The sequence below is a fragment of the Talpa europaea genome, assembly GCF_964194135.1.
Source record: "Talpa europaea genome assembly, chromosome: X".
NCBI classification, from domain to species: domain Eukaryota; kingdom Metazoa; phylum Chordata; class Mammalia; order Eulipotyphla; family Talpidae; genus Talpa; species Talpa europaea.
The window spans coordinates 46,378,896-46,390,920 of NC_140081.1; the positions used below are offsets into that span (position 1 = coordinate 46,378,896).

At 41.3% G+C, this 12,025-nt stretch overlaps 1 pseudogene across 1 annotated transcript; it reads right to left on the reverse strand.

Annotated features, from left to right (window-relative positions):
• Positions 1-458: 458 nt before the first annotated feature.
• On the reverse strand, positions 459-5,290 carry LOC311187550 (ubiquilin-1-like; annotated as a pseudogene). The gene is made up of 2 exons: positions 5,106-5,290; positions 459-1,944 (listed from the first exon to the last, which is right to left on the reverse strand). The product of its transcript is annotated as a ubiquilin-1-like (transcript).
• Between the last annotated feature and the right edge of the window lie 6,735 nt (positions 5,291-12,025).

Sequence of the window (12,025 nt, forward strand, 5' to 3'; positions counted from 1 at the left end):
CTGGCTCTGGTGAATTCTCTCACCCTCCCGTGCTTCTGACTGTACCCAGTGCATGTATAAACAAAACAAACAAACAAACAAACAAATAAATAAAACATGCCTCTATAAATAAAAAAAATTTAAAAAAATTAAAAAAAAAAATAAAAAAAATAAAGTATTTCCTCATTTTTTGTTTGTTTGGTTTCTATGTGTTTTGCTCAGATAATCTACTGCGGTGCTTCTAAAAATGCAGCCCCAAAGTGCATGCTATATTGTGCACAAAGAAAGAAAACTGTCAATACTATAAATTGTATAGCATTTTGTTTGTAAAACTGCATGCAAATGTCCCAATAAGCAATACTGTGCCACAAATTATAGAATGCACATGATTTGCTTCCAAAAATGCTTTTATTCTACACAAAATACTACCATAGGTCAATGTTTACAAAGCAAATAAACTGGAGAGATGCAGACAAAAATCTGTTCACCCAACTATAAAAGGAGACAGTTTTTTTTTTTAATTACAATAAATGCCAATGTGTTTGATGCGTTCAGTAGTTTTAAACAAAAAAACAATGGTTCCCACTATTAAAAAAAAAAAAAACAGAAACCCACACATCTCACTGCACTCCACCTTAAAAGGCATCATCCTGGGTTGTTTCTAATAGCACAGAATTCAGAGTCAAAATGAAATGAAGTGGGTGTTTTAAAGATTTAAGAGCTGTTATCAAAAATAGATGATATTTTTTCAAGATACAGAAATGCTGTTATGGTAGCTGAGAGCCAGTAAGCTTTTTGAATAGCTGCATTGATATCCCCTCCTGTTGCTGTTAGCGCTTGTAAACCTTGCTTTATGGTTCAAAAAACCCCATTGCACTGAGCTGTTCCAGCTGTTACTGAAATCTGACTTTTGGATTCTGTAACAGAGGATTTACTCCAGCAAAGCCTGCAACATTTGTCAGATAAAGTGCTGGTGACTGGTTTGGTGGTTCAGGCTGTGCGACTTGTGTTTTCACTAGGTGCAAAACTTGACCCATTGGATCTTGAAAAGCCTCCAGTGCTTCCTAACACCCCCAAGTCAGGAGTAAACCCTGGGAGAGGGGGTTTTCTATTGCTTGTGTCTGTAAACCCTGCTGAATCTGTAATAAGGCCCGCATTGCTTTAGGGTTTGGCATTGCTGATAATACATAGGAATTCTGCATTTGTGCAGCAAGGTCAGGGTTTTGGCTTAGTGATTGCATCATGCTTCTCATGCAGGGGGCAAACAACATCTTTTTGTGCAAGTTGTGATTTTTCAATTAATTATTGCAACAAGCTCTGTATTCCTGGTGTGTCAAGCATACTAACTCCTACTCCAGGTCCCAAATTTGGTACTGTTGAACTCTACCCAGCAGTGCCACCAGTGCCTCCTCATACTGCTGGTGGTGCCACTAGAAGCTGATGTACTCAGGGAAGACTGTGGGGTCCATGGCTTGGATAAAGGATCTCTATTTTCTGTACGGAAACGTTGGCTAGCTTCACCTAGAGATGGAAGTAAATGGATTGCCACCAAACTGTTCTTGTACAAAACTCAGCATTGGTTCCTGAGTACCTGTGTACATGCCGGTAATGCATTACATGCCCTCTAGGATGCTTTCTAGGTAGCTCAAGGCTGGGCCCTGGTTTCTCATCATTTCCCGCATCATTGCTAGATTTCTAGCAAGTTCCAATGTTTGTCTCATAATACCTGGATTATTTAGCATATGGTAAACATTTGGGTTTCTCTGTATTAACTGCTGCATTTATGGACCATAATTTTGTGCCTTATCAGGTCAGGATTTGAGAGCATGCTCTGGACAAAGGGATTCTCTATTATCTGGACCAGTCATCTCGGGATTGGACATTAGTTGCCACTGCATCTGGCTTTGTAGTTCAGAGAAGTTGGCAGTATTCAAACCCAAGCTATTCAGACTTGCAAGTTCTCCACTAGCAGGGGTGTTAGTGGTAGAACCCACTGAGATACACAGGTTTGGCTGGTATTTATTAGCTAACTGAATGATCCTGAGGTCTGTTTTGTGTTTTGATGATAAGGTGAGAAGCAAGTGATGAATTCCATCCAAGACTCAATGTATCTTGAGCTTTTAAATTTTATACTGGTGTGGCATGCAATTGAACATCAGTTTTTAAAAGATATGTTACCTGGGCCTCCCCGGTGGCGCAGCGGTTGAGTGCTGGGTTGCAAAGCTGCCCGCAGCCTCTGCAGTGCAGGTTCGATACCCGGCTGCTCCCCGGCCACCTGAGGAGGGTCCCACATGGCGCACAGACCTCTCCTGCCACCCGCTGCTCCCCTCAGCAGCGTACTTCGGTCCTTCTGCCAGCTCTGCTCCCTGCTCTGGCTCTGGTGAATTCTCTCACCCTCCCGCACTTCTGACTGTACCCAGTGCTTGTATAAATAAATAAATCTTTAAAAAAAAAAAAGATATGTTACCTGTGCCACTTGTTCATGCATTGCTTTCTAAATGTGTTTCATTGCTTCATTGACCATTCCTATCCTAACTATCCAAATCGTTTATAATTAGTGAGATGATTTCTAAGTAGCAAAGTTGAATTGGCCTGCCTACTGGGAAGAGTCATTCCACTCTTAGTGTTTTATTTTCAGGGGATTAGAAAGCTTTTCAGCATCAAGTGTCCATAAATATGATTATTACCATGGAAGTAGACACATTTTAATTAATTATCTGATTAGTGATTAACTGCTCTCTTGTTGAGAGAAAGAGAATGAAAGGGGAATAGACAGGTATGGATTCAAGAGAAAGCACTGAGAAACTCTTGATGAACAAAAGTTGAAAGGAAACAATTATTTATATTTTAATTAGAGCTGGCTCTGCAAATAAATGGACAGTGTTCATTTATTTGTATTCACCCACCATGCTGTACAAGGTATGTGTTCTTTAATGTTCAAAGAGACAAGTAACTTACTACTTGCAACCTGAAAAAAAAATAATAAAATAAAATTTTTTCCAACAAATATCAACACAAGTTGTTCAGTATGTAATTTGAAATGTTTAGGGATTCTACCTTGAACTGCTGGATGGAGCTTTTCACTCTCCTCCTGATGCTGACTTGCATGATCTTGAGCTCCATGGAGGCAGGGGCCACAGGAGCTTAGAGGGCAACAGCTTTCACCACTCTTGGCTTTAGTGGTGTTGGGTAGTGACTCAGGCACACAGGAGGGATCAAAGAACCAAAGGGAGCCAGGAGAAGTCAGAGCCAATGCACCAGAGCACAGAGAAAGTGGGCAAGGCCGCCTCAATGGGAACTGGTGTCCTGCTTCCCTGGCAGGCTAGGGGCAGTCAAGATCCCCTTGGGCTTGTAGCATGCTGGCCATCACTTGGGCTTGTAGCATGCTGGCCATCGTGTTCCTCTAGTTGCTGCTCATTTGCAACGATGTCCACAGGTACTCCCTGCCCCCTGTGCTTTTTAACAGTATCCAGTCTAAAGCAAATCCCTGCCTCCCCAAACCACCCAATCCAACCCCAAATCCTATAATCATTTCTTTCTAATACCCTCTAAGTGAAACACCCTATGGTTCCTCATGGCATGTGTTCTCCCTCACAGTAATGAATAATAAATTTGTTCAAGTACAGATATTTTTGGTGCTCTTTTGCTGGAGTGTATTTATTATAGATACATACGCACATATATACACGTATGTATATACATATTTGTGTATGCACTTATTCACAATTTAATTGTCATTTTTGTAGCCCCTGAATTTGTGTATAATCAGTGATCATGTGATTTCCTGGTTAAAGTTAATCAGCATAATGTCATAGTATTAGGAACAGGGAATTTTATTGGATTAGTTAATAATATCCAAATGTATACGTCCAAATATAAATATTCCAAATACAATTTGGAGTTAAAACTTACATGGTTATATGTTGAAATTCTGTCAAAGTACAAATGCATATTTTAGATATATATTATGTTACATTAAACACTACAATAATTAATGTAATTGTGAAAGCTGTTAATTTTGTTTACAAAAATAATTACAGCCTTTCAAGTAGGTAACTAAAAATAGAAATAGATTGACAGTTAACATCAATACTGAGCAAGAATGTGCTATCTAGATAACATTAGAAAGAATGTTATATCCTATTTGAAACAACACACATCTATGAAAATTTTAAACACAATGATGAAATTATATCTCCATTCTAACTTTTTGTATTGCCTTGGACCATTTTTAATATCCACTCAGTTTCAGCATTGACTTTACTCTTGTCCAGCTAAAGCCTCCTGTTTTCTTCTCATCCATAAGACTTCCAGCCCTGGTTTGGGAGTGTGTGAGTGTGTGTTGGGGAAGAAGGGAAGAAGGGCAGCCAAGCTGTCTAATTCCTCAGCAAATCCACCTTCAGGCAAAGTACACCAAAGGTCAGAGGAAAGGAGAAGGCCTGGCTCTGGTGGCTGCTCTCCCATCCCTAGTGCCTCAAGGCCAAGGTGGGCAGGCAAGAGCCAGTGCTAGAAGCTGGTTCATGTGCTGGGAAAGAAAAAAATCTCAAACCCCCAAAACCAAAGACCTTTTTCTGACAAAAGTCCCCTTTGAGTCTCCAAGGAGATCTTCCTGCCCAAGTTTTATTCTTTTTATTGAATGGGCTCAGGGGCCTGGGGACCTCTGGGGGCTGTCTCGGTTCTTATACCTGGAAGGAAAGACTTCAACATTGAGACCAAAGTTGGGCTGCAAAGCAAGAGGTTTATTGATAGTTAGGAGAAATGACAGGATAGCTATTTGAACAGAGAGGGGTCCCGAGTGGGTAGCCACGGATGGGCCCAAAAGCAGGAGTTTATATAGGTTTAGTGGGCAGAGAATGGGGATGTTGGGCCTTAGGGTGTCTCTGACTTATTTCTTGCTGATTGGTTGGGGCCCACTGATTTTCCCACAGTACCTGGCCTACCTCCTGGAAACCAGCTTTGGTCCATTGCTGTAGCATTGTGTTATTGTGTTGCTGTTCTGAGCATTCCATTTTTGACTGGGTTGGGGGACACCCTGATTCCAACCCATTGTTCCTTATTTACATTGATAAATTGTTATGGGACACTGAGCATGAGGCTTGGGGCACCCTGTTCCTGACTACCCATACCCATTTCTAGCTTCCTCATTCATAGCATCCTCCCTTGTCTTCATCCACAGTGGCATAACAGTGGAGGCAATCGTGTGGTGGAGTCCTTTCTGAAGGCCCTCACCCAACTGCCCGTCATCTGTCTTTGTCTTCCGCCTCTGAGTCTTCTGCCGACTAAACTTGTTCTCTGGTAAGTCTTCTCCCATCTGTGGAAGCTTCTGGACCCTGCATCCTACATGTATTTGATGATCCCCTTGAATCCAGCCATCTCACACCTGAAAAGCTTCAAGACACGGTGTAGGGACAGGAATGGCCACTGAGCAGGTTTCCTATGATTTGAGCAGACTGGCGGGTAAAGGAGGAGTCCTGGAGCCCTCAGTGGCTTTCACTGAGCTTTTACAAGTAGTGCAGCAACCAAGTACACAGCAGGCAGGGGTGCTGGGGTGCCTGGAGGCTGGAGGCAAGTCTTCACTCTGGACTTCTCTGGCCTTCTTTTTTCCCTTCTCTCTCCTGTTCTTTCCTGCCTCTCTTCTCTTGGTGACTATCTCAATACTCCTGCCATGCCCACAGAAGTAAACAAATGTAACAATGTAATAACAATGTAACAAATGCAGGTGCCCCATCAGGCAGCACAATCATAATGGCAGAAGGGCAGAAAAACCTGAAAATCATTTACCATACGCAGGCCTGCTCTGTGATCAGCACGTTGCCCTCCTTGCACATCTCCTAGTCTGACAGCAAGGGTACCACAGCTCTCAAGAGGGCTGTGAACAGACCCAGATGCCTGAACTGTGCTTCCAAAGATGTTCCAGATGTCCTTCAGCTCACTGTTCCTCATGTTGGCCACAGAGAAGACAAAAAAGTATTTGCAAGTGTCCACACATTTCCAATGCTCTTCTGTCAGGTTCTATTTCAGTTCCAAGAGGTTGGATTGTGCATTGCTCTGCAGCAACATGTGGCATAATATGGTGCAGACTCCTTCTAATTTTTATAGAACTGTTTAATGTACTAGCATGAGCTACTCTGAAATAACTTTTGGCAGCTATATTTGGAATTTAGCTACCTAATTCCATTTAGGCAATACTATGGGTTATACTCTTTCACTGACCTCAGCTGAAAGTGATCTTTTATTTCACAACACATTCATTCCACAAATGTGGAAAATAGCGAGCTCAGGAACAATGGAATAGCTACAGGGCTGAGATGTAGATCCTGCACTGTAATGTCAAGGTGCTTTAAAAATGATACTGGAGGGGGCGGAGCAACATGGCAGCGAGGAGACACTGCCAGTAAGATCTCCCATTAAAAAAAGTTAATAGGGAGGAAAAGCGGCAGGTCCCAATGAGAACTGGGACACGGAAAATAAACGGACGACTCCAGCAAACTATCCGAAGAAGAAAGTTGCCAAAAAAGAGGACTAGAAGGGAGGAAAGCGCAGAACCCTGCTCTCCTCTCCCACCCACAGAGTCGGCACTCTCCGACCAGCAAAGAGGAGGGGAAAAAAAAAAAAACTAAAACGACCAACAAGAACAAACTATGCAGCAAGCGGGACTGTGAGTGGAAAGGAACTGTTTCAGCCACCACACCCCGTGAACTGGAGCTGTGGAGAACCCTGCAGGATTCGCCATGGCGGTGAGCGAACGGCTCCGGGCGCCATTAGAGAGCAAAGAGACTCTGGAGGAGAACTGCACTCAGCCCAGGGCGGGCCTGTAAGCTTGTGCAGAAAAGCAGCGCAGCATGCTTGAAAAGCAAACACGGATCTCGGCAGCCCAGGTCCCCGCGCCTGTGACCTAGGCTTGCGGGGAGACGCGCGGGGACCCTCACTGAGGTGAAAACCCCTCACTGAGTAATCAGGAACCAGGCACCCAGGCACAGGAGCTGGGTTCAAAAGGCTCCATTTTTGCGGACACTGAACTAGGCTACAGCCCGCGTCCTGGACCTGAGGGCTTTGGAACTGAGACCCTGAGCACAAAATTCGTGGCGTGGGTTCTCCACGACAGTGGGGCACAAGGCAGACACAGCACCCCAAAGCTATTGAGGTTTACCCTACGATTCCGCTCTGTTCCCTGTACCACTGGGTGGAAAAATCAGCTCCCCAAGGGCTCTAGGAGAGATCTCTGGCGCCACCTAGCGACTTGAAAAGAGCAGAAGGCTCCTGGAGGTGCCAGTGGCCAGTTGGGAAGTTAGCCCACACCAGGCCCCTTCCGACCAGTAGTCTGAGCCCATAGGGGGAGCAGACACCCACAGCCTGGGCAGACTGGGCACGCAGAAGAGTGTGTCCGAGACCGGAGCGCAGGGAGTGCGCCCCGCATTGCCATTTTAGAACAGGGACATTTCTTCAGTAAAGACTGCCTGCAGAAGGCTCCCTCAGGAGCCAGAGGTGAGCGGGGAAGCTCGCCCACTCCAGGCCCCTTCTGGCCTGCAGTCCAAACCCAAAGGGGGAGAGGGAACCCACCGCCGGGGCAGACCAGGCACACAGGGGAGTGTGTCCCCACATCGGCATTTTAGAACAGGGACCTTTCTTCAGTAAAGTCTGCTTGAAACAGACAGATGGCCCCTGGAGAAGCCAGAGGGGAGCAGAGAAGTTCACCCAAGATGCCGGCCAGTCCCAGCAACACAGTGTCCCAATGCATAAGACAAATTAGAAAACAGACAGTAGGGAGTAGAAGAACCACACGCAACCTAACAACTCCTCAGGAAAAAAGCACACCACAAAAAGAAAATCACCCCCGAAATTGCAACGACAGTAACTTGGAAGAACTTCTGAGCCTTCCAGAAAGAGAATTTAAAATTGCCGTGATAAAAAAACTGACAGAAGTCATAAAGGAAAACAATGATCAGAAGAAGGAAATTGAGTCCCTAAAGAGGGAAAACAATGGTCAGAAGAATGAAATTGAGTCCCTAAAGAGGGAAGCAAAAGAAATGCAAGAGATCAAAGAATTAATGGAGGAACTAAAGAACTCTGGGAAAAGCAATGAAAGCAGAATAGATGAAATGAAAGAATGAATAAGTACTCTTGAAGACACAGAAATAAAAAGAACCAAAACAGAAAAGGAAAGAGAAGTACGAAGGAAAAACAACGAAGAAAGACTTCAGGAACTATCTGACTCCATGAGGAAAGGAAATATAAGAGTTATAGGAATACCAGAAGGAGAGGAGAGAGATGTAGGAACAGAGAAAATATTCCAGGAGATAATTGAAGAGAACTTCCCAAATGTGAAGAAGGACCTGAAAATTGATATACAAGAAGCAAGAAGAACACCAAACATCCACGATAAAAGGAAAAATACAGCAAGAAACATAATAGTAAAGCTCCCAAGAATTCACGACAAGGAAAAAATAATGAAGCTGACAAGAGGGAAGAAACAGATAACATTCAAAGGAAAACCAATCAGACTGACATCAGACTTCTCTGAAGAAACACTATGGGCAAGGAGAGAGTGGAAGGACATAGTCAACAGACTCCAAGAAAACAGATGCCAACCAAGAATACTTTATCCCACAAAGCTCTCCTTCCTATATGAAGAAAGAATAAGGACCTTCCCAGACAAACAGAAACTCTGGAATTTCATTACGACTAAACCCCCACTCCAAAAAATACTACAAGGAATCCTAAAGCCAGAACCTCAGAGGGACAAATAACAATGAAAGAAGGCCAAAAAAAAAGATATTAAAAGAATAAATAAATAAAATCAAAGGAAAGACAAACACAATGGCAAATACAGATGCTAACATATCAATATTAACTCTAAATGTAAATGGACTAAACTCTTCAATAAAAAGACACAGAGTTACAGCCTGGATTAAGTAACAAAACCCAACCTTTTGCTGTCTCCAGGAAACACATTTAGCTACAAAAGATAAAAATAGACTCAAAGTTAAAGGATGGAAAACAATCCTACAAGCAAATGGACCAAAAAAGAAAGCAGGAACAGCTATACTTATATCAGATAAAACAAATTTCAAACTCAAAAAAATAAAAAGAGACCCCAACGGTCCTACATTATGATCAAGGGGACAATACTTCAAGAAGAAATAATACTCATTAACATATACTCACCAAACGAAGGAGCACCAAAATATATCAAACAACTGTTGTCATCTCTGAAAACAGACATCAGATAAAACACATACGTAGTGGGAGACTTCAACACACCACTATCAACAATGGATAGATCAACAAGACAAAAAATAAGCAAAGAAACTAAAGCTCTAAATAAGGACCTAGAGCACTTGGGCCAACAGACATCTATAGAACACTAAACCCAAAAAAAACGGAGTACACATTTTTCTCAAGCGCACACGGATCATTATCCAGGATCGATCACATACTGGGGCACAAGACAAAGATCAACAGATACACCAAGACTGAAATCATACCAACCATCTTTTCAGACCATGAAGGCATCAAACTAGAAATAAACCATAAAAAGAAGGCAAGGAACTTTCCTACCTCATGGAGATTAAAAACCACACTACTGGAAGACCACTGGACTAATGAGGAGATCAAAGAAGAAATTAAAAAATTCTTTGAATTGAATGACAAGGAGGACACCAATATCCTAAATGTATGGGATGCAACAAAAGCAGTAATAAGAGGAAAATATATAGCAATAGAAGCTCACATCAAGAAACAAGAAAGAACTCAAAGAAACAACTTAATCTCGAAGCTCAAAGATCTAGAAAAAGAACAACAAAAAAAACTCAAAACCAGTAGAAGAAAAGAAATAATAAAAACCAAAGCAGAAATAAATGAAATTGAAACTAAAAAAACAATCCAAAAGATCAATGAAACCAAGAGCTGGTTCTTTGAAAAAATCAATAAAATAGACAAACCCCTAGCCAGGCTCACAAAGGAAAAAAGGGAGAAAGCACAAATAAACAGGATCATAAATGAAAGAGGAGAAATCACAACGGACACAGCAGAAATCAAAAGAATAATCAGTAACCACTATGAACAGTTATATGGAAACAAGTTCAACAATCTAGAGGAGATGGACAAATTCCTACAACTCTACAATCACCCAAAGCTAGATAAAGAAGAAATAGAACACCTAAACAGACCAATTACAAGCAGCAAAATTGAAATGGTAATCAAAAACCTCCCCAAAAACAAAAGCCCAGGACCTGATGGATTTACAAATGAATTCTACCAAACATTCAGAGACGAATTAGTGCCTATCCTTCACAAATCTTCCAAAAAATTGAGAAGGAAGGGACAATACCAAACACGTTCTATGAAGCCAACATTACACTAATACCAAAACCGAACAAGGACAACACAAAAAAGGAAAACTACAGGCCAATCTCCCTAATGAACACTGATGCAAAAATCCTCAATAAAATTTTAGCTATCAGAATCCAACAATGTATCCCTAATATAATTCACCACGACCAAGTAGGATTCATTCCAGGGGCACAAGGATGGTTTAACATCCGAAAATCAATCAACGTTATCCAACACATCAACAAAAAGAAATATAAAAACCATATGATAATATCAATAGATGCTGAGAAAGCTTTCGACAAAGTGCAACACCCATTCATGATAAAAGCCCTTGAAATTCTTGGGATACAAGGAACATACCTCAACATCATAAAGGCCATCTATGACAAGCCAACAGCCAGTATCATTCTCAATGGTGAAAAGCTGAAAGCAATTCCATTAAGATCTGGAACAAGACAAGGTTTTCCACTCTCACCACTGCTTTTCAATATAATACTGGAAGTTCTAGCCAGAGCAATAAGACAAGAGAAAGACATACAAGGAATCCAAATAGGAAAAGAAGAAGTCAAACTATCACTACTTGCAGATGATATGATAATATACATAGAGAACCCCAAAAAATCCACAGAAAAATTAATTCAACTCATCAATCAGTTCAGAAAGTGGCAGGATACAAAATCAACACGCAAAAGTCAGTAGCCTTCCTATACCCATTCAATAAATCTGAAGAATAAAAAAAAACATCCCTTTTATTATCGAAAAAAAAATCAAATATTTGGGAAAAAAATCTAACAAAAGAGGTAAAGGACCTATACAAAGAAAACTATAAAACACTGTTAAAAGAAATAGAAGAAGACACAAAGAAATGGAAAGACATCCCCTGCTCATGGATTGGAAGAATAAACATTATTAAAATGGCCATCCTACCAAAAGCAATATACAGATTCAATGCTATTCCAATCAAAATTTCAATGTCATTCTTCAAAGAAATAGAACAATTATTGATGAAATTCATATGGAATCACAAAAAACCCCAAATAGCCAAAGCTCTCCTGAAAAAAAAAAAAGAAGGGAATGGAGGCATCACACTCCCAGACTTCAAACTATACTACAAAGCCATAATCATCAAAACTGCATGGTATTGGAAGAAGAACAGACACACAGACCAATGGAATCGAATAGAAAATGCAGAAATAAACCCACAGATTTATGCTCAACTAATCTTTGACAAAGGAGCAAAGACTATGCATTGGAGCAAAGAAAGTTTGTTCAATAAATGGTGCTGGGAAAACTGGGTCGCTACATGCAAAAGAATGCAGCTTGACCACTACTTCACACCATACGCAAAAATCAACTCAAAATGGATTAAAGAACTAGACATAAGACCTGAAACCATAAAATACATAGAAGGAAATATAGGCGAAACACTATGTGATATGCACATCAAAGACATCTTTACAGACACATCACCCAAAGCAGTGATAGTGAAGGCAAAGATCAACAGCTGGGACTACATCAAATTAAAGAGCTTCTGCACAGAAAAAGAGACAATAACCAAAACAAAGAGAAACCCCCACCAACTGGGAGAACATTTTTGCATACAACTCTAATGATAAAGGACTGATCAAAAAAATCTTCAAAGAGCTGATGAGACTCAACAAAAACAAAGAAAATAATCCAGTCAAAAAATGGGCAGAAGAGCTAAAAAGAAACT